We start from the raw sequence: 23,167 nt of genomic DNA, 5'->3' as shown, positions 1-23,167 counted from the left end.
CCACTGCAGGCGCCTCTGTGGTTCTTGGGCAGGTGGGGGGGCGCAAGTCCAAGGGACCCACCAGAGCTGTTGCCCCCATAAGGGAAGAATCAACAGCTTCAAGAGATGTCCTGTAAGGTGGTGGTGGAGGAGAAGCAAGACAAGAGGGGGGCACCCTTGGGGAAAGCTGCCAAATTGCCACCTTCACTGCAGGAAGCCCCCCACCACCCCCGTCTGGGCATGTGGAACAGTGACTGGCAGCACCTTCAAAGTTCCACCCATCTGTCAGCTTGCTGCTCCTCCTGTTCTCCTCCAATGTGGGTTATGGCCTTTGGGGAAGGGGAAGAATGTCCTGCTCACTCCCTTCATCAGTTAAACTATGTCCTAATTTTCTCTAGTGTTATCTGTTTCCTTAAACATTTTCCATATTTACTGTCCAAAGCTATAATCCGTAGTTCTTTAGTAACAGAAAGCATTTAATGTTGCTTGCTTGTTTTCTTTAGCATACCCAGCTTTTCTCTGGATATCATCACTTTCCATGTTTCCTTCCCAGCTAAACCTCTCACTGGGCGTAGCCCAACTCTCGCATTGTCTCAGGATGTGACTCCTCATGAAAGCATCCAATCAATAACCCATGACTCAGTTTACCCAGCAGGCCAGACTCCCTCCCAAATAGACCTCTGACTCCTAACTGGCCTGAAGAGATTCTTGCTGTAATGTGTCCCTTTCAGGCACTACATTGTGTTGAGAGGTGTAGCATGCTGCAGGTTATTTTAGTTGAAGAGCTGTTAAAGCATGAAGCTGAGAGTCTGCTTATATACACCTCTACCCCGATATAACGCTGTCCTCGGGAGCCAAAAAAATCTTACTGCGTTATAGGTGAAACCACGTTATATCAAACTTGCTTTGATTTGCTGGAGTGCGCAGCCCCGCGCGCCCCCCCCCCCCCCCCCCGAGCACTGCCCCCCCTCCCGAGCACTGCTTTACGGCGTTAGATCCGAATTTGTGTTATATCGGGTCGTGTTATATCGGGTAGAGGTGTATATAGTTTACTTCTTGTAACCATTACAGCCTGCAAGAGAGCTCATAAAACTTCAGTGGCACTACATTTTGGGTATGCATTTCCATGTGATTGGGGCCTGTATTAAAATGATGCTTTGTAGGTGATGAATCAGTAGCTGGTTTTATACCTAAACCTAAAAAACAATATGCCAGTGCTTGGTGATGTCAGGACAATTTGTCCTGTTCCCTGTTAACTTTGGTCCCATGTGGAGAATAAGAGTAGGCAAGCTCTGAAACTGAGCTGTCCGCCAGCAAGGGTCAGGTCCACAGACTGAAGAAATGCCCCAGGAAAAGGAAGTTGAAGTGCAGCAACTAAGCTCCTTGCAATCCTTCATCTTACCTTTGCACAAGCACCAGTTTTTTGGTGGGAGCTCCCACTTAATATCCCCATTGCTGGACTCCCTATCTCTTTCTAATGCAGTTGGCTCCACAGTTGACCGCAGAAGTCTCCGGGACTCCTTCAGGGGGCAAGAGTGGTCAGGTGTGGAGGTTGGGGTTTTTTGGTTTTGTTTTTTAATTTAGAAATTAAATTTTTTTTGTCTGAATTTTTTAATGAAAATTCAAAAAACCAAAACTTTTGTTTCAGAATGCTTCCGCAGTGCCTCCTGGGAATTGAGTTTGGGTGATTCATTGCCCCATTCTCTTCTATGGGGCAGGCTCCCTAACCAGACTTCATCTTCCAGGCTGCACTGTGGTCTCCCATCTTGGTGAATCACTCCAGTATCATGGGAGTCCCTGACCGTGGTGCATCATAGGAAGTGTAGTCCAAGCAGGGATCTGACTCAGAGGAGTATGAGGACTCCCATGTGGAACCACAGCAGCATTTCCCAGAGTGAAGTGTGTTGGTTTTCAGCATGATGTTCTGGTTGAAAACAGAAAATGTCTCCGTTTTTGAGTGTTTGGTTTTTCAACATAAAGTCAAAATTTTCTGCCGTAAGTAGAAACTTTTCATGAAAAACCTTGTTTTGTCATGCTCAATTTCCCATTCAAAAAACCATTTCAATTGAAGTGTTTTTTTTTTTTTTTTTTTTTTTTTGGACTAGCTCTAGTAAAGAGCCATAGAGAAGCCAGTGCTGTAGGGGGATAGAAAGACCTACCAGTGAAATGTTCCCAGCCATGTTATCCTAATGTAGAACTTCCTTCCACAGGACTAGGAAGCTTGCATGGGCCTTAAGAATCACCCTCCAAGACTCTGCTTTGAGTAAGTGGCCCCTTTCTTACGCTGCTAGTGTTAGCACCTGTGCAGTCCAGTTCACAAGCCAAGTTGATTTTGCACACTCATGACACACACATTCAAATGCAATGTTTTGAGAACCAGGAGAAAGATAAGCGATGACATTGTACGTTATATCAAGTTTCATCCTTGGCTCGATCTGTCACAAATAATGTATGCTCTGTCATTCAGCTTCCCCACTTCTAGCGTAGATTTCTCTTCTCTTTCATGCAGTGCTGCTTTAACAAAAAGGAAAGTCTGTGGTGGATATTAGTAACAAGTAGCTTTTTAGATCAGTCTAGGAGAATCTCAAGTTAGGCTTGCCAAATATTAATGTGGATGTCTCTAGCATCTGGCACCGAGAGAGGTTAGAGACAGGATACTGGATAGATGACCTTAGATCTACTTCAGTATGGTCATTCCTATCTTCCTGTGTGCTGAAAGGTTTGCTCTGCCACATATTTCTCCATAGGGTGGAACTTTATTTTAAAGATATTGTAAAAATATAAATAACCTTCTGACCTTCCTCACTTCCATTTTTCCGCTACCTTATTCACCATTTCCTCTTCCTTCTGCTCACACTGCTATTTACATAAACACTGATTGAGATATGCTAACCTACTGTCCACTATTTCCATACTAATGTAACTGAGAGAAGAAAGGAATTTGCTGAACATTGCTGCTAGTTCTTCCCAACACCCTATATCTCGCAGCAGTTAAGCCCTGATTTTTCACAGGTGCTGAGTTCCCATAGACATCATTGGAGTGATGGGTGCTCAGCATGCTGAAAATCAGAACCATAAGGTGGCTAAGGAGTCACCGTCAACTAGGAACCTCAGTTATAAGCACAGTTGACTTTAATTGTGTAGTCTTAGGCATCAAGAGAGTGATTTTCAAACTGCAGGTATGGGCCACAAAGTGAGTTACACTTGTCAAGGGAGCCCTTAAGATAAAGAGATAGGATTTGTATTTAGGATCCACAAGTAGAGTGATTCTCTATATTTTCTGTATATGTGACCTCAGTTTTACTACTTGGGAATTTTAAAAAAAAATATCTTTGTGTAATCAATAGAAACACTGTGGTCATTGAAACAGCGGTGGGAAGATTGTTTATGAACTATTAATTATTTTCAGGTAGCTTGGAATATGTAGTATACTTAGCATACATTGTATGATTACCATAACCAGTCTTGCAGGGGATGATAAGCCGAACAGCCATCACTTCTACTTTTGAAGTATTGCTGGGTTTTTTTATTTTAAAATTTTTCATGTGAAAGGTTTCCTCACTGAGATTAAAAGATTTCTCCCTCCCCCCAAAAAAACAGTGACCTAAGGCTTACACTATTTTGGGGGTGACTTTTGGCTTATATAATCCCATTTTTTTCCATTTTAAAACTCAGCTACCACGATCAATGCTCTCACCCCGTATTCTAGAAGGCAAGGTACCATAAACAGACAATAGAAAGTTAGCATATGTTACCTCACTACCCCTTAAGACTGAGAACATCACTTCTGTTAAATCACAGGAATTAGTTTTTTTGTTTGTTTTGGACTTCACATAAACACCATCTTTCGGAGCTGTGACCAGGAGGAGAACTGTTTTATCTGGGTTCTGTATTGTCTTTGAATATGTAAAGAAACAGTCTGTACCATAGAGGTATATTTTTTGAGTGGTGGTAATCTTTGAAGGTCTGATCTGCATATTTATGAGTAGATTACCCCTCTGATCTGCCTACAACCTCCTCTGTTCAGGTTATGCATGGCTGTGACACAACTTTGCTGGCAGGACCAAGGTCAGCCAGCATGTGTGTGTTCATTACACAGTTTTTGCAGCACTGATGTACATTTATTTGGGGAGAAATGATGTTTGGCTCTGGCCTGGAACCAGAATCTAGTCTAAAATGAAAGATCTAACAGATAACCTAACTCATCCCATTGCCTCCTGGGAGATTCAGCAAGTCACACCCAACTATGAGCCGCCTTCTGCATAGCACTGTGTAAAATTACCTACTGATGGCATCCCAGTGGACCCACATCCTGTAAAAATGGACAAATAAATAGGAAAATAGCATAGAAAAGTGAACACAGTGACAGTTCAACAATCTACAGCATCAGTTTAAAAATTCCAAGAGAAAAGGGATTCTTCTCAAACAGTACAAGTAGAAGATTACTAGCTCACATAAAACAAAATTCAGAGATTTGTGGAATTGTGACACCAGAAGACTGCTCTTCAGCATCTATCCTGCCTCTCCCATTTTTCTTTTTTTAAATGGCTTATTAGCATATGGGGGTTAAAATTGTGAGAACCTCTCTTTTTTTTCCTCCATGAGAGAGTGGTGTTGGCAATGGGATTGTGAGATCACAGGAAATTAATCTCTCCTCAGTTAGTTTACTGTCATCGCATTTGTTGATGTCAAGTGAGGCAGGGAGGTTAGACACAGACAAACATATTGGCTTTGGCTGTGGTATATTGGGAATAGTAGTAACCTCTATAGAGCAAGGTGAAATGCATCTTCCTTTATAACCCCATCATTGCTCTTTTTCAGTCACTTAGAGCTCTCTCAAAGCAAATTATTTGGGGGAGAGGGCTAAAATTTTCTTCACTTGGTCTCACTGTGGAGATGGATTTTATTTTTGGTTCCAGCAAACTCTATTCAGCCTCTTTTTTTTCTTTTTCTTTGAGTACAGATAGCTTGTTTAACTTGGTATATACTCAGATGAAAAACACAGCTTATCCCAACCCAAATTTAAACATAGCTTCAGTGCTTTAAATGGACAGGGTCAATAGCATGGTCTACGCAAAGTGATGATATATTTCAGCTCCACATGCTCCTGCTACCACCCCTCTCCCCATCATTTTTTTTTAAAACCAGCTGCACAAAAAAAAAAAAAAAAGGCTATGGAAATAACCACCTGTGTTTCCTTACTTTCATATGCACCCACCATCAGAGTACTGCATAGATTTAAATATACAAAAGGTATCTTGCTCAGCTTGATTTTTTTTAGTCTAAGGAAGACTTGATTTACAAATACATTTCTGAAAATCTAGTACCCATTCATTGTGTACCCTCTTTGTGACCTCTGATCTCAGCAAATAATACTGCATGTAGCTTTTAATTAAAAATACCAATTAAGCAGAATAAGGAGATTACATAGGACAACTTGATGATGTCAGTCTATTACTGGGCTTCCTCCTAGAGCATAACAAATGTGAGGAATCATAGAAATGTAGGGCTAGAAGGGACCTCGAGAAGTCTAGTCCAGCCCCCTGCGCCATGGCACGATCAAGTAACCTAGACCAGGGGTCAGCAACATTTGGCACACGGCTCGCAGGGTAAGCGCCCTGGTGGGCCGGGCCAGTTTTATTTACCTGCTGACACTGCAGGTTCAGCCGATCGCGGCCCCCACTGGCCGCGGTTTGCTGTCCCAGGCCAATGGGGGCAGTGAGAAGCTGCGGCCAGCACATCGCTCGTCCGCGCCGCCTCCCGCTGCCCCCATTGGCCCGGGACGGCGAACCGCGGCCAGTGGGGGCCACGATCGGCCGAACCTGCCGCGTCAGCAGGTAAATAAAACTGGCCTGGCCCGCCAGGGTGCTTACCCTGGTGAGCCGCGTGCCAAACGCAGCCGACCCCTGACCTAGACCATCCCTGATAGGGCTTTGTCCAACTTGTTTTTAAAAGCTTCCCATGGGGACTCCACGACCTCCCTTGGAAGCCTAGGCTAGAGCTTAACTGCCCTTATAGTTAGGTTAGATATTATGAAAAACTTTCTAACTCTCCCTTGCTGCAGATTGAACCTAATACTTCTTGTCCAACCTTCAGTGGACATGGAGAACAATTGATCACTGTTCTCTTTATAACAGCCCTTAACATATGGAAGACAAGTTATCAGGTTCCCCTTCAGTCTTCTTTTCTCAAGATTAAACATGCCCTGTTTTTTTAACATTTCCTCCTAGGTCAGCTGTTCTAAACCTTTTATCGTTTTTGTTGCTCTCTCCTGGACTTTTTCCAATTTGTGCACATCATTCCTAAATTGTGGTGCCCAGAATTGGACACAGTACTCCAGCTGAGGCCTCACTAGTGCTGAATAGAGCGGGACAATTACATCCTTTGTTTTACATACAACACGCCTGTTAATACACCCCAGAATCACATTAGCCTCTTTTGCAGCTGCTTCAAATTGATGACTCGTATTGAGTTTGTGGTCCATTATAACCCCCAGATCCTTTTCAGCAGTCCTATCACCTAGCCAGTTATTCCTCATTTTGTAGTTGTGCATTTGATTTTTCCTTCCTAAGGGAAGAACTTTGCACTTGTCTTCATGAATTTCATCTTGTTGGTTTCAGACCAATTCTCCAAGTTGTCAAGGTCATTTTGAATTTTAAACCTGTCCTCCAAAGTGCTTGTAACCCCTCCCAGCTTGGTGTCATCTGCTCATTTTATAAGGATACTCTGTACTCCATTATCAAGTCATTAGTAAAAATATCAAATAGTACCAGACCCAGGACCAACTCCTGCGGGATCCCAGTAGAAAAACCCTCCCAGTCTGACAGCAAACCATTGATAACTACTCTTTGAGTGTGGTCTTTCAACCAGTTGTGCACCCACCTTATAGTAAATTTATCTCAACCACATTTCCCTAGTTTGCTTATGAGAATGCCATGCAGAAGTATGCCAAAAGCCATACTAAAATCAAGATGTATCACATTACTGACTCCTTCTCTCCTGCCCCCCAATCCGCTAGATCAGTAATCCTATCAAAGAAGGAAATTTAAGTTGGTTTGGCATGATTTGTTCTTGACAAAAGCATGCTGACTATTCTTTATAACCCTATTATACTCCAGGTGCTTACAAATTGATTGTTTAATAATTGGCTCCACTATCTTTCCAGCTCCTGAAATTAGGCTGACTAGTCTACAATTCCCTGTGTCCTCCTTGTTCCCCTTTTTAAAGATAGGTGCTATGTTTGCCCTTCTCCAGTCTTCTGGGACCTTTCCCGTCCTCCAGGCATTCTCAAAGATCATTGCTAACGGTGCCAAGATTGCTTTGGCTAGTTCTTTAAGGACCCTAGGTGAATTTCATCAGGCCCAGCTGACTTGAATACATCTAACTTATCTAAATATTTCTTCAACCTGTTCTTTCCCTATCTTGGCTTGCATTCCTTCCCCTGGTTGTCAATATTAATTGTGATGAGGAGCCGGTCATCATTAACCTTTTTAGTGAAGACTGAAGCAAAATAGGCATTAAACATCTTTACCTTAATGTTATCAGTTATTAGCTCTCCTTCCCCGCTAAGTAGACGACCTACACTTTTCTTCATCTTTCATTTGCTCCTAATGTATTTCAAGAACCTCTTCTTATTGCCTTTTATGTCCCTTGCCAGGTGTAAATCATTTTGTGCCTCAGTTTTTCTGATTTCATCCCTACATGCTTCTGCTTTTTTCCCCCTCTACTCCTCCTTATCAATTTATCCATGTTTCCACTTTTTGTAGGATTCCTTTTTGATTTTCAGGTCATTAAAGAGATCCTGATGGAGCCATATTGGTATCTTACTATTCTTCCTCTTTTTCTTTTGGATTGGAATTGTTTGAATTCAGTTGTGAATTTAATATTGTCTCCTGAGGAACTGCCAGCTCTCATGAACTTCTGTTTCCCTTAGATTTTCTTTCCCTGGCACCTTACTTACCAGTTCTCTGAGTAAGAGTCTGCTTTTTTGAAGTCCATAGAAATGATCAAGGTATTCTCTAAACTTTGTCTATTTTATAGAATATGAAAGGAATTGAATTACCTTTAAGCCACAGCTCAACTCTCAAAATGATAGAGACTTCCTGCTGAGACTTTTGGGCTCTGAACCTTAATTGATTCCATGATGAACTTTCCTATAGTTACCTTAAGTGATGTTTACAGTGCTTCCTTTCTTTTAGTGTCAAATATCCAGTTACCAGAAACCTTAATTAAAGCAACCACACAGAATAGGTCAGATGCTCACCTGGTATTAAACTCTAGTTCATAGTTCACTCTAGTTGAACTATGCCAGTTTATATATACACTAACTGAAGAGCTGGACCAAAGACTGCTCTTTAAAATAGTAATGATCAATTTTATACTGACAACACTTTGTATTTTCAAAGCACTGAATAAATATTAGGCTGACTGTTAGTTAATTATTGTAATATTCATTAGAGGACTTTGTACTTGTTTGTTTTTGTGATGGGAAGATAAGAACCTCCTAAACATACCATATATTTTTGCGGTTAGAATTACTCGACAGGTATTCTAGTTTGTGTGAGGAATGTGTGAATTATGACCTAAACCTGAACAGAATTTGAGGTTGGGATAACTTTCCCTACATGATCACAAGTTTTCATTTTGGTGCACCTCTGCACTTTCTGCTTGAAAGAGATGCTAGGAACACCAAAAATTTCAGAGAGCACTAGTTTTCATAAGTTTTCTGGCACAATTGTGCAGACTCTGAATGTGTTTGGCCAAATAGTCCCATTTCTGGGTGCTTTCTTTGCTTATAGGAACTGAGCATCCAGATTTCTTAAGATTCGCTTGTCACCTGTTTGCACCCATTGTGACAAAGTTCCTCCTCTATTTTGGTGGGTCCTGCACTTATTGGCAGACTTTCTTGCCTCAGAGATTCACCATGTGGGTTGGGGAACAGTCCAGAGACGTTGCCCTCTGGAAGAGCCCACAGTCCAGGTCAGTTGGGAGGAACCCAGGCCCACCCTCTACTCCAGGTTCCAGCCCAGGGCCCTGTGGACTGAAGCTGTCTATAGTGCCTCCTGTAACAGCTGCATGACAGCTACAACTCCCTGGGCTACTTCCCCATGGCCTCCTGCAAACACCTTCCTTAGGGTATGTCTACACTACGAAATTAGTTCGAATTTATAGAAGTCGGTTTCATAGAAATCATTTGTATACAGCCGATTGTGTGTGTCCCCACATAAAATGCTCTAAGTGCTCTAGTCGGCGGACCGCGTCCACAGTACCGAGGCTAGTGTCGACTTCCGGAGCATTGCACTATGGGTAGCTATCCCACAGCTATCCCACAGTTCCCGCAGTCTCCGCCGCCCATTGGAATTCTGGGTTGAGATCCCAATGCCCGGATGATGCAAAACAGTGTCGCGGGAGGTTCTGGGTACATGTCGTTAGGCCCCTCCCCCTCCATCACAGCAACGGCAGACAATAGATTCGCGCCTTTTTACCTGGGTTACCTGTGCAGACAACATACCACGGCAAGCATGGAGCCCGCTCAGCTCAGCTGAGCTCACAGTCACCATATGTCCTCTGGGTGCCGGCAGACGTGGGACTGCATTGCTACACAGTAGCAGCAGCTAACTGCCTTTTGGTGGTAGACGGTGCAGTAGACTGGTAGCCTTCATCGGCGATCTGGGTGCTGGCAGCCGTGGGGCTGCATTGCACCAGCCCCTTGCCTTTTGGCAGTAGATGGTGTATTACAACTGGTAACCGTCCTATTACAAGTTGGATCATTGCACATTAGCAGAATCTTCCCTGAGCAGCAGATTGTGCAATAGGCCTGAAGGCCATCATAATACACTAACTGCCAAGCGCCCAGTATTTGCTGCCAAGCACCCAGAAAGATGCCGAGGGCTATCAGTCACGCTGCACCGTCGTCTTAAGATGTAAAAAATAGATTTGCTCTGTATTCATTTGCTTCCCCCTCCCTCCGTCAAATCAACGGCCTGCTAAACCCAGGGTTTTCAGTTTAATCTTTGGGGGGACCATTCTGTGTGACAGTTGTTTGTGTTTCTCCCTGATGCACAGCCACCGTTCTTGATTTTAATTCCCTGTACCTGTACGCCATGTCGTCACTCGGCCCGCCCTCTCTCCTTCCCCTAGTCCGTCAGATACTAGTTTCGCGCCTTTTTTTGGAATTCTGGGTTGAGATCCCAATGCCCGGATGATGCAAAACAGTGTCGCGGGAGGTTCTGGGTACATGTCGTCAGGCCCCTCCCCCTCTGTCACAGCAACGGCAGACAATAGATTCGCGCCTTTTTACCTGGGTTACCTGTGCAGACAACATACCACGGCAAGCATGGAGCCCGCTCAGCTCAGCTGAGCTCACTGTCACCATATGTCCTCTGGGTGCCGGCAGACGTGGGACTGCATTGCTACACAGCAGCAGCTGCTAACTGCCTTTTGGCAGTAGACGGTGTAGCATGACTAATAGCCGTGGGGCTGGCAGCCGTGGGGCTGCATTGCACCAGCCCCTTGCCCTTTGGTAGAAGATGGTATATTATGACTGGTATCCGTCGTTGTCATACTGCAGTGGCTGTCAATCATGGGCACCTGGGCAGACATGCTACTGTCTCGATGATGATGGCTATCAGTCGTAGTATACTATTTTCTGCCAATTGCCCAGTATTGTCTGCTAAGCACCCAGAAGAGGCCGAGGGCGATCTGGGTGCTGGCAGACGTGGGGCTGGCAGACGTGGGGCTGCATTGCTACACAGCAGCAGCCCCTTGCCTTTTTGTAGACGATAGTATATTACGACTGGTATCTGTCGTCATCGTACTGCAGAGGCTATCACTCAGGCTGCACCGTTGGCTGCCAGCTTAAGATGTAAAAAATAGATTTGTTCTGTATTCATTTGCTTCCCCTTCCTCTGTGAAATCAACGGCCTGCTAAGCCCAGGGTTTTCAGTTTAATCTTTGGGGGGACCATTCTGTGTGACAGTTGTTTGTGTTTCTCCCTGATGCACAGCCACCTTTCTTGATTTTAATTCCCTGTACCTGTACGCCATGTCGTCACTTGGCCCGCCCTCCCTCCTTCCCCTAGTCCATCAGATACTAGTTTCGCGCCTTTTTTCTGACCAGGCGCCATAGCTAGCACTGGGATCATGGAGCCCGCTCAGATCACCGCGGCAATTATGAGCACTATGAACACCACGCGCATTGTCCTGGAGTATATGCAGAGCCAGGACATGCCAAGGCAAAACCCGGACCAGCCGAGGAGGCGATTGCAGCGCGGCGAAGAGAGTGATGAGGAAATTGACATGGACATAGACCTCTCACAAGGCACAGGTCCCAGCAATGTGGAAATCATGGTGTCGCTGGGGCAGGTTCATGCCGTGGAACGCCGATTCTGGGCCCGGGAAACAAGCACAGACTGGTGGGACTGCATCGTGCTGCAGGTGTGGGACGATTCCCAGTGGCTGCGAAACTTTCGCATGCGTAAGGCCACTTTCATGGAACTTTGTGACTTGCTTTCCCCTGCCCTGAAACGCCAGGATACCAAGATGAGAGCAGCCCTCACAGTTGAGAAGCGAGTGGCGATAGCCCTGTGGAAGCTTGCAACGCCAGACAGCTACCGGTCAGTCGGGAATCAATTTGGAGTGGGCAAATCTACGGTGGCGGCTGCTGTGATCCAATTTGCCAGGGCAATGAAAGACCTGGTGATATCAAGGGTAGTGACTCTGGGCAACGTGCAGGCAATAGTGGATGGTTTTGCTGAAATGGGATTCCCAAACTGTGGTGGGGCCATAGACGGAACCCATATCCCTATCTTGGCACCGGAGCACCAAGCCACCGACTACATAAACCGCAAGGGGTACTTTTCAATGCTGCTGCAAGCCCTGGTGGATCACAAGGGACGTTTCACCAACATCAACGTGGGATGGCCGGGAAAGGTATATGATGCTCGCGTCTTCAGGAACTCTGGTCTGTTTCGAAAGCTGGAGGAAGGGACTTTCTTCCCGGACCAGAAAGTAACCGTTGGGGATGTTGAAATGCCTATCGTGATCCTTGGGGACCCAGCCTACCCCTTAATGCCATGGCTCATGAAGCCGTACACAGGCAGCCTGGACAGGAGTCAGGACCTGTTCAACTACAGGCTGAGCAAGTGCCGAAGGGTGGTGGAATGTGCATTTGGACGTTTAAAAGTGCGCTGGCGCAGCTTACTGACTCGCTCAGACCTCAGCGAAAAGAATATCCCCATTGTTATTGCTGCTTGCTGTGCGCTCCACAATATCTGTGAGAGTAAGGGGGAGACCTTTATGGCGGGGTGGGAGGTTGAGGCAACTCGCCTGGCCGCTGATTACGCACAGCCAGACACCAGGGCGGTTAGAGGAGCACAGCAGGGCGCGGTGTGCATCAGAGAAGCTTTGAAAACGAGTTTTGTGACTGGCCAGGCTACTGTGTGAAACTTCTGTTTGTTTCTCCTTGATGAACCCTCCAAACTCCCCCCCCCCCCCGACCCGGTTCACTCTACTTCCCTGTAAACCAACCACCCCACCCTCCCCTCCCCAATTTAAGCACCGCTTGCAGAGGCAATAAAGTCATTGTTTTTTCACATTCATGCATTCTTTATTAGTTCCTCACAGAAGTAGGGGGATAATTGCCAAGGTAGCCTGGGATGGGTGGGGGAGGAGGGATGGAAAAGGACAGACTGCATTTTAAAACTTTAACTCTTATTGAAGGCCAGCCTTCTGATGCTTGGGCGATCATCTGGGGTGGAGTGACTGGGTGGCCGGAGGCCCCCCCACCGTGTTCTTGGGCGTCTGGGTGAGGAGGCTATGGAACTTGGGGAGGAGGGCTGTTGGTTAAACAGAGGCTGTAGTGGCGGTCTCTGCTCCTGCTGCCTTTCCTGCAGTTCAACCATACGCTCGAGCATATCAGTTTGATGCTCCAGCAGACGGAGCATTGACTCTTGCCGTCTGTCTGCAAGCTGACGCCACCTATCGTCTTCAGCCCGCCACTTGCTCTTTTCATCCCGCCATTCATCCCGCCACCTCTCCTCTCATTCATATTGTGCTTTTCTCATGTCCGACATTGACTGCCTCCACGCATTCTGCTGTGCTCTATCAGCGTGGGAGGACATCTGCAGCTCCGTGAACATATCGTCCCGCGTCCTACATTTTCTCTTTCTAATGTTCACTAGCCTCTGCGAAGGAGAAACATTTGCAGCTGGTGGAGGAGAAGGGAGAGGTGGTTAAAAAAGACACATTTTAGAGAACAATGGGTACACTCTTTCATTACAAGGTCGCATTTTTCCTCTGCCTGCCGGTTTGGTATGAGAGATCACTCACGCAGTGTCCCAGGCAACATATTTCTGCTTGCAGGCAGCCATGGTAGGCCACAGTGTTTTGACTTTTTTAACCTTCTTAACATGCGGGAAAGGTTTCAAACAGCAGCGCATTTCCCATATCAAGGATGAATTGGGTTGGCCATTTAAAATGGGTTTTCAATGTAAAAGGAGGGGCTGCGGTTTCCCGGTTAACATGCGGCACAAACCCAAGTAAACCACCCCCCCCCACACACACGATTCTCTGGGATGATCACTTCACCCCTCCCCCCACCGCGTGGTTAACAGCGGGGAACATTTCTGTTCAGAAGAGCAGGAACAGGCACCTCTGAATGTCCCCTTAATAAAATCACCCCATTTCAACCAGGTGACCGTGAATGATATCACTCTCCTGAGGATAACAAAGAGAGATAAGGAATGGATATTGTCTGCATGCCAGCAAACACCGGGACCATACGCTGCCATGCTTTGTTATGCAATGATTCCAGACTACGTGCTACTGGCCTGGAGTACATGAAGGAGAGCTTTCTGGAGATGTCCCTGGAGGATTTCCGCTCCATCCCCATACACGTTAACAGACTTTTCCAGTAGATGTACTGGCCGCGATTGCCAGGGCAAATTAATCATTAAACACGCTTGCTTTTAAACCATGTGTAATGTTTACAAATATTTACAAAGGTACACTCACCAGAGGTCTCCTGTGTGCCCTGAGGGTCTTGGGTGAGTTCGGGGGTTACTGGTTCCAGGTCCAGGGTCACAAACATATCCTGGCTGTTGGGGAAACCGGTTTCTCCGCTTCCTTGCTGCTGTCAGCTACCTACAGTACCTCCATCCTCATCTTCCTCGTTCCCCAAACCGTCTTCCCTGTGTGTTTCTCCATTGACGGAGTCATAGCACACGGTTGGGGTAGTGGTGGCTGCACCCCCTAGAATGGCATGCAGCTCCGCGTAGAAGCGGCAAGTTTGCGGCTCTGCCCCGGACCTTCCGTTTGGTTCTCTGGCTTTGTGGTAAGCTTGCCGTAGCTCCTTAATTTTCACGCGGCACTGCTGTGTGTCCCTGTTATGGCCTCGGTCCTTCATGGCCTTGGAGACCTTTTCTAATACTTTGCCATTTCTTTTACTGCTACGGAGTTCAGCTATCACTGCTTCATCTCCCCATATGGCGAGCAGATCCCGTACCTCCCGTTCGGTCCATGCTGGAGCTCTTTTGCGATCCTGGGACTCCATCACAGTTACCTGTGCTGATGAGTTCTGCGTGGTCACCTGTGCTCTCCACGCTGAGCAAACAGGAAATGAAATTCAAACGTTTGCGGGTCTTTTCCTGTCTACCTGGTCAGTGCATCTGAGTTGAGAGTGCTGTCCAGAGCGGTCACAATGAAGCACTGTGGGATAGCTCCCGGAGGCCAATAACGTCGAATTCCATCCACGCTACCCCAATTCCGACCCGCAAAGGCCGATTTTATCGCTAATCCCCTCGTCGAAGGTGGTGTAAAGAAACCGGTTTAAAGGACCCTTTAAGTCGAAAGAAAGGGCTTCGTTGTGTGGACGTGTCCAGGCTTAATTCGATATAACGCTGCTAAAGTCGACCTAAACCCGTAGTGTAGACCAGGCCTTAGTCTCACCACAGGACCTCCTGGTGTCTGATAACACTTTTGCTCCTCAGTCCTCCAGCAGCTCACTCTCAGTTCCCAGCACCCCACACTCACACCACACACTGAACTGAGCTCCTTTTTAAAGCCCACGTGCCCTGATTAGCCTGCCTTAATTGATTCTAGCATCTTCTTTTTAATTGGCTGCAGGTGTCCTAATTAGCCTGCCTGCCTTAACTGGTTCTAGCAGGTTCCTGATTACTCTAGTGCAGCCCCTTCTCTGGTCACTCGGGGAACAGAAAACTACTCAACCAGTATATTTGCCCTCTACCAGACTCCTGTACCCTACTGGTCTGGGTCTGTCACATCATGTAGTGTGATCATTTTATAAACCAGTATGAAAGTTCCTTATTTTTCTGACAATCAAAGGTACAGTACAATAGATGTCATTTTAAAAAAAGACTGCTTGGTCATTGCTACAAGTTGAAAACAACTATTTCAATTACAAACATGGGTTAGAGTCTTAATTACATAATTTTAAAAATCCATCAAATTCCAGGGCTGCAATTGGTACAGTTTTGTGTACTGGGGGCGCTTTATACTATCTTCCCATTTCCATATGATTCTGCAGCCAGTTCAGTACACAGCATGGTTTAAAGCAGTCTAAGGACTGCAGTAAGTTGTGCTTATTGGTAATGGCTCCTGGGGTTGGGGGTGGTGGGAGGCATTTCAGAGCTCAGTAGCACTTTGGCCACACCCCCTTGCCTGGACATATCTCCTATGCTATGGCCTGCTTTTCTGCTTTTTATTCTTCCTTTTTATTGTGGGCATAAATAAATGGTAAAATTAAGATTACATGAGGTGCAAAGAAAATATTAATGTAATTGGTGGGGGAAGCAGTCACATGGGTCACAGCTGGATAAAGAATACAGTGTAAACAACATATGAAACAAATGGGATTGCATGAGATCTTAATGAGAGAAGTTCTGGAGGGCATTTGGTTTTTTAATGCAGTTCCCAATTTAAGCATTAACTTTAAAAGGTAGATATGTGCTCATATATCTGTCATATGAATCGTTCATAAAACTAGTCATTTTTTCCATGAGTAAGACTCTTTGTTCCTCTTCCTGGTCTGCCATAGCCAATATTTCTAAGTAATTATGATTTAGCAGCAACTGTAAGAAAGGCTTTGAACCAGTCTTCTGATTCCATTGAAGCCTCCAGAACTCTGAGCTGGCTGTTCCAGAGGCAGCATACCACTCAGTGATTAATAAAACTTGTGGGAACTGGGCATAGCAATCACAGCCTCATGTGCTATTGGAAATATTGATTTACTGCAACTGTTGGACCAGCAGAATGATACAGGATCATACAGCACCTCTGGACAGTGCACCAGGTTCATAGCTAATGATGTAGAGTTCAGAAAATAATGTAATTAAGAAAGAAATTACTACCTGACAAGTAGTCTGGAATGCTGGTCTGAGTATCTGCTCTTTTCCACAGCACCAGGGAGTAATGGAAGTTTGGCTGTTAACCAGAAACTCTAGTGTGGTTTTCAAGTTTGTACTTAGTTCATCTAATGATTTTTTTTTTTTTGAGGTGGGAACGGGGGTTGGGGGGCTTTTCTTTAGACTAAAGAACTTCAGCTGAATGTAAGAGATTCTTTTTACTGATATAACAAAAATCATTTGATACCAGTTTTAAAACTTACACCAACAAAAAATTGGAAAAATAACTTGACAAATGACGGACCTCTGCCAAATACCTTTCAAAAGTTCATATTTAGCTGGCCAGTTTGGATAAAAGAACTGGAAAGAAATTAAGTTAGTACTTTAATAAAAGTCCTTTTAATATAATTACAATTATATCAGATAGGAAAAACTGAGTGGGGGGGGGAAAGGGTGAACACGAAACCTTGGAAAAGTGTAGCCAACCTAGATAGCAAGGTTAGTTAAAAAGCTGGAATGAACTGGAACACAGTAAGATGCACAATATCTGACATGAACAGAACACATACTCTGGTTTGGAAAGACCATTGGACCCAGTGGGACTACTCCCATGTATGAAGTTATTCACATGTGTTTGCAGTTCTGAGGTCTACATGTTCAGAATTTGAGACAACTGATATTTTTATATGCAGTAATAATGCAGATTAGTATTCAGGATACTCATTATCCAGAATGTTTATTCATCATAGAAAAATTCAATGAATCACTATATCTGGAATCTTTTTATTTGGACTATAAGGGCTTCGTAACTGAAAGCAATAACAATAAAGTTGCCATAGAAACATTCATTCTGATTTTAGTAGACTTAAATGATCAGCCTTATCGTAGTTCTGGAATGTGGTGTTAATGTAGATTTTTTTTTTTTTTTTTTTTGCACTTGGCAAATGTGAATTGGTCGTTTGCTGCTGAATGATGCAATGAACCAGTAATGTTTATTCAGTTAGGCAGGATGCTGCTTCTGGCAGTAGTAAACATAGGTAGAAGAAAGAATTAGAAGTTCATCTTTGGGATAAAGGTTGGGAGGTCAGTGTTATGAACATTGTTATGAACAATGTTATGACAGCTGCTATATCTAACAGTCTGTAAGAAACTTCACAGGTGCAACTCAGAATGTCATAACACTTGTATACAGGAGCGGTGCAAGGGTTTTTGGCACCCTAGGGGGGGGTCCTTCCACGCTCCCGGTCATCGTCGGCAATTCTGCGGCGGGCGGAGGTCCTTCCGCGCTCCGGGTCTTCGGGGCACTTCGGCGGCGGGTCCTGGAGCGAGTGAAGGACCCGCCGCAAAATTGCTGCCGAAGACCCGGAGGGCGGAAGGACCCCCCGCCACCAAATTGCCGCTGAGGACAGCAAAATGCCCCCCCCCTCAAATCCTGGCGCCCTAGGCAACCACCTATGTCACCTAAATGGAAGTGCCGGCCCTGCTTGTATACATACATGGAATATGTATAATTGAATATCAATGCCATGAATTAACATTCTGGAGGTGGGATTTATTCATACTTTGTCCAGAAGAATTCCTTTCCAAAAGGTTTATTTCAAACTAGATGTTTAAAATATGGCAGAAGTTTATTCTTTAGAACCGCAAAACTAAAGTTTCTTTCAGGTGTATTTTATCAATGCCAAGAAAACTATATTACAATTATGAAAGTATCCTGATAGTTAAAATGCTGCAGAGGGATAGGTACACTGTAGAGAAATACTTACATGTCATAATGAAAAGCACAAAGCATCTTTTCTTATGTTCTTCTGTATTACTAGTGTCATTTAACTTTTACACAGTATGATAGCCCTGCCTCTTTATTAGATAGTAAGTAGTTTCCATATAGATTTTTTGTTATCCTTTGAGGAAAGATCTCACCTGTTCTTTAGTGACAATTTAAAAAAAAAACTTCAATAAGATCAGTGTGGCCAGCCTACTACAGAACCATAAGCTGCAGAGGGGGAAAAAATAGCATTGAAGGTCAATTTTGCAATCTATATTTATGGAAACTAAGAAAAGGGCAACAGAGCATCCTTAGAGCCCTGCAAATTTGCAGATATCTGCTTTATATCTGCAGATATCCACGGATTGCGGATCAGATGTGGATTAAAAATTTTGTATCCATGCAGGGCTCTAAGCATTGTTTAGCACTGAGGGACACACAGACAAGATGATTAACAAAGCAATGGTATGGCAAGGAGCAAAATTGACAAGTAATAGTATAGCAATGTGTATTGGAGCACTGTTAACCCCTGAAGTGCTTTGGAATTTACTATGACATGAACTCTTATATTATCTGCCTTCAAGGTACACAGGTACAATTCACATTGAAGTCATTCACAGAATTGTGACTTACTGAATCTGAGTCCTGAACTGGGCCCAGCAGCTCTGATACACTATTTATGTGCTTATCTATGATTCGTCAGGACGAGTTCACTTTAAAAGGTTACCCTGACTGCTGTTGAGGAATAAGAAGGGGTCTTAATTTGGGATGTCAGAGCCAGTCCAAGGATCATTTACATTTTCATATTTGAGTAGATGTTGTTGGATCCTAAGTTATAAAAGATATGTAGAATGCTTTTTGAGTCAGTCTGAAGCATTTTGAGCAGTCAGTGACTCTAAAGCATTTTTCTTCATTATGGACTTCTTTTCAATGAAAACATTTCTGAGAATTTGATAATTCAAGTATCACTCCATCAGTTGGCTTCTAAACAAAGGATAAGTAAGTTTGTGTGATATATTTAAGCACAAACATACATACCCTTGAGTCCAAATACTAAATGGTTTAGCTTAAAATCAGTTTTAGGGACTTATTCTAAGCAGGAAATGTCATGTTTATATTTTAAATTTGCATCCAAATCACATATATTTAAACTGATATGCTAACAGGCCTTTTAGTGGCATCTCTCCCAAGCAGCTGATACCCAGGATGGACTACTCCATTCACACAGTCTGATTAAAACTCTGATATAGATTTAATTTAATGAGGGAACATTTAAAGTGGAATAGCCTTCAAAGTAAGGTGGCAGAATCAAGTAAAACTATTGTATTTAAGCAAAAACTGGATGACTATGTAGAAATTGAGTTTAAAAGGTACTAGGTCTCAATGCAACTCCCACTGAAATATGAGTCTTTCCAGTGGCTTAAAAGAGAATTTGAATGGGCTAAGTTTTGTGTTTGCAAGTAGCCAGCCTCCCCATTCCAGGGTAAGCAGGGACTCTCCCTGATTCTTGTTTTGTTTCTTCCTTCATCCTAGGCTGAGTGTTGGTTGGGTATGTGCATACTTCTTTATTTATTTACTTATCCTTTCTATTTAGTCTTCCCATTGCACAAACATTAATACAATTTTAAAGGTTAAAATGTACATTTGAAAGGTAAGCCCCAAAATTATACAGGACAGAAGGGACAGTGTTGTCATCAACCTATCCAGACCTACTTCTGCTCCTGTACAAATACTCAATTATGAATACATGCTTAACCTGTCAGGCACAAATCTAACTCTCCCCTCCCTTACAGTGTTGGAGGAGACATACCAATGAGGTTACATCAATGGGGCACTGGTATAAGAGACTTGGACTGCTAGAGCCTGCTCTTATGATTGAAATAAATAATGAAATTCCCATTAACTTTCATGGCCACAGGTCTGGGACTGAATTGCCTGAATAATCCAATATTTTTAAAACTCTGTGGAAAGTAGACTTGCATTTTGGTTTACCCTGATCTTTCCTAGAGTTTCTAACAGAGATCGTGACATAACAAAGTTACCTATAGACTTGAAACTAGTAACATGTTGTTATAGATGGAATATCAAAGTGAGAAGTTTTTTCTCAGCTGAAATGCTGGTTTGCTAGAGCAGTGGTCTCCAAAGTAGGGTGCGTGCACCCCAGGGGGTGTGCAAGAGGATCCTTGGGGGTGTGCGGCAGGAGGCATAATTTTTTTTTTTTTTTTTGCTTCGGCAGTTCAGGTGGGAGTCCAAGTGGCTTTTTTTTTTTTCTTTTTGCTTCGGTGTGGCAGGGGGTGCAGGCTCAAAAATTTTTTACTGATAGGGGTGCTCGATTAAAAGAGTTTGGAGACCACTGTACTAGAGACTGGTATACATTTTTGATAGAAAAGCTGACCTACAGGAATGCCCTACTTTTCTATTTAATCATAAGTTTGTATTTCTTTGGTAAGCACACAAAGATTTGAATGGAAATATACATTGATATTTATTTGAGATTAAAATAGGTTTATAAATATATATGTATAGATTCTTATCTTTTAAAACCTATTTTAATTTTAAATAAAAAATACTGGAAATAAATTGAATACCTTTTGTTTGTTTTTTACATTTCTGGAATTAGTTTTCCACAAATATTTTCTCACAGTAATTTCACACAAGTCTAAAAATGTAAAGCCTTCATGAGTGTGAGTTTTATTCATGTAAAGTGTTATATGAAAACATTACTAATGTAGAATTATAAGAGATATTGTTGTTCCCCTCTCTATAGCAGTGGTGAGGCCGCAGCTGGAGTATAGGGTCCAACTTTGGGCATCACACTTCAAGAAAGTTATTAAAAAAATAGAGAGAGTTCAGAGGAAAGCAACAAAATTGATAAGAGGTTTAGAAAGCCTGACCTGTGAGGGAAGGTTGAAAGAATTGGACATGTTTAATCTAAAGAAAAGAAGGATGAGGGTGGACATAACAGTCTTCAAATATGGGAAAAGATTGTTATAAAGAGGATGGTGATCAATGTTCTCCATGTCCACTGAGGGTAGGACAAGTAGTAATTGCTGCCTAAAAACTAAGCCTAGGGGGATATAATTTAGATATTACTAAAAGCTTTCCAACTAGAACAAGGGCAGTTATGGAATCCCCATCATTGGAGGTTTTCAAGAGTAGGTTAGAAAACATCTGTCAGGTATAGTCTAAGTAAATTAATCCTGCTTCAGCATGTGGGGATGGACTAGATGACCCCTTGAAGTCCCTTCCAGCTGCATTTCTATGATTCTGAACAGGTATAATCTGATGATGATGATTTATATTGAAATCTATAGGAAATATTTTGAAAACTAAAGTACATTTTGCATTACAATGTATTTTTTAAATAAATCATGGCTGTTTATATGTTCTCTGTAAATGGTGCCAGAGAGTTAGGGTGTCATTTTCAGGTGTCCAACACCCTTAGCCACTTGAAAATACCACTCCTCTCCATATCCATATTAGAATTTCATTGACTGTTGTCTGAAAATTAGTTGTAGAGCTTTTTGAAGTCATTAAAAGTGGTACCTGTGAATGTCCTTTTTAGTTGGTTCAAGGATAAAGTTAGTGTGTATTAAAAATTAATGTTTTAACTTAAAGTTAAAATGTAGCATGTTTGTACCAATTCTCTAGTGCCATTAGTAAAAGTGTTAGATTCCAATGGAGTAGTTAGAGGCAGTTGGTGTTCAGTTTTAATGGGATTACGTCAATGTTTTGCTTCAGCAACTCAGTGTAGCTTTATGGCGAGGATCACTGCAGTTGGAACAGGCTCAGCTGACGGCACTGTGATATATACACACACAACATGGTATATTGATATAAAGCTATAGATAGCTATATAACCCCCCATATATTGGTTAGTATAAAAATAATCACCTCATGTCTGCCTTCCACGTTCTTCTTTCCCTAGCAGATCCTCTCAGACAATACAAAATGTTAAGAGACTACACTGTTCTTTAGGGAATCCTCTGTGCCATTGTAGACAGGCAACTAGACCACCATCATAAAGTTATAATTGCCTTTGAAACTGCATTTGCTTCAGAAAGAAATACAGGAAATAGCTGAATCAGAGGGTATGACCATCTCTCTGTCTCACTCACATTAACCACCTGTAGATGGACTTCTATAGAAGTGGTTCTGAATCTTTCCAGACTACTGTATCACTTTTGGGAGTCTGATCTGTATTCATTACCCCAAGTTTCACCTCACTTAAAAACTGCTTGCTTACAATATCAGACATAAAAATACAAATGTGTAACTGCACACTAGTACTGAAAATTGCTTACTTTCTAATTTTTACTGTATAATTCTAAAATAAATCAATTGGAATATAAATATTGTACTAACGTTTCAGTGTATAGTATATAGAGCAGTATAAACAAGTCATTGTATGCAATTTTAGACTTTGCTAGTGCTTTTTATGTAGCCTGTTGTAAAACTAGGCTAATATCTAGATGAGTTGATGGACCCCCTGAAAGACCTTTGCATACCCCTGTTGAGAGCCACAGTTCTGTAGGACTGGGAATAAAGGGAGTTGCTCCAGAGGTAGCACTCCTTTCCCATGCACCGGGAGGGATTGGTTAAAGAAGCTGGGAAGGGGATGTGAAGAAATTTCTGATTGGCAGACATGGAGAGAGTGCATGTGGACTAAACACTTACTCTTACCATCATCACCTTCCTGTATCAGGAGCTTCCCTCCAAACTCAGATGAACAAAATACTGACTAACAGCTGTTGCTATTGCGTACAGCTTCCTAAATTAACAAATAAGATTGCTAGCTGGAGTAGAATTTCTCAACTAGCCTGGAAGCTGGTGAGTCTTTCTGCTACCCCAATCAAGACTGACCTACAGCCACGGTATCTGAATTTCAAAAATCTGAAGGTTTAGTAACTCCTTACTGCAGCCATAATTTTTTCTGTCTGGTCAACGTCCTCATTCCTGTGGAAAACTCCAGAAAACTCCACTCACCATCAGTAAAGCTCTGCACAGACAGCTGCAGCTAGCCAAAGGCACACCCAAAAGCTGCTTGTAGGCAGTTCACTCTG

The 23,167-nt window shown here is 43.3% G+C and overlaps 1 protein-coding gene across 2 annotated transcripts in view; it reads left to right on the top strand.

Moving 5' to 3' along the window:
• PIK3CB (phosphatidylinositol-4,5-bisphosphate 3-kinase catalytic subunit beta) overlaps nucleotides 1–23,167 on the top strand; it is a 210,790-nt gene that overhangs the window by 1,272 nt on the left and 186,351 nt on the right. The window contains exon 1 of one of the 2 annotated variants that reach the window (XM_054040186.1): nucleotides 2,222–2,242. The exons of the other annotated variant lie outside the window; for it this stretch is intronic. The gene's annotated coding sequence lies outside the window, so the exon portion shown is untranslated. Of the gene's footprint in view, nucleotides 1–2,221; nucleotides 2,243–23,167 lie in introns of those variants that run through there. 2 annotated transcript variants of the gene reach the window in all.

This window comes from Malaclemys terrapin, chromosome 9 (assembly GCF_027887155.1).
Source record: "Malaclemys terrapin pileata isolate rMalTer1 chromosome 9, rMalTer1.hap1, whole genome shotgun sequence".
Classification (NCBI taxonomy): Eukaryota; Metazoa; Chordata; order Testudines; family Emydidae; genus Malaclemys; species Malaclemys terrapin.
Note: the sequence above shows the minus strand (reverse complement) of the source record. Positions and strands in the feature narration are given on the sequence as shown.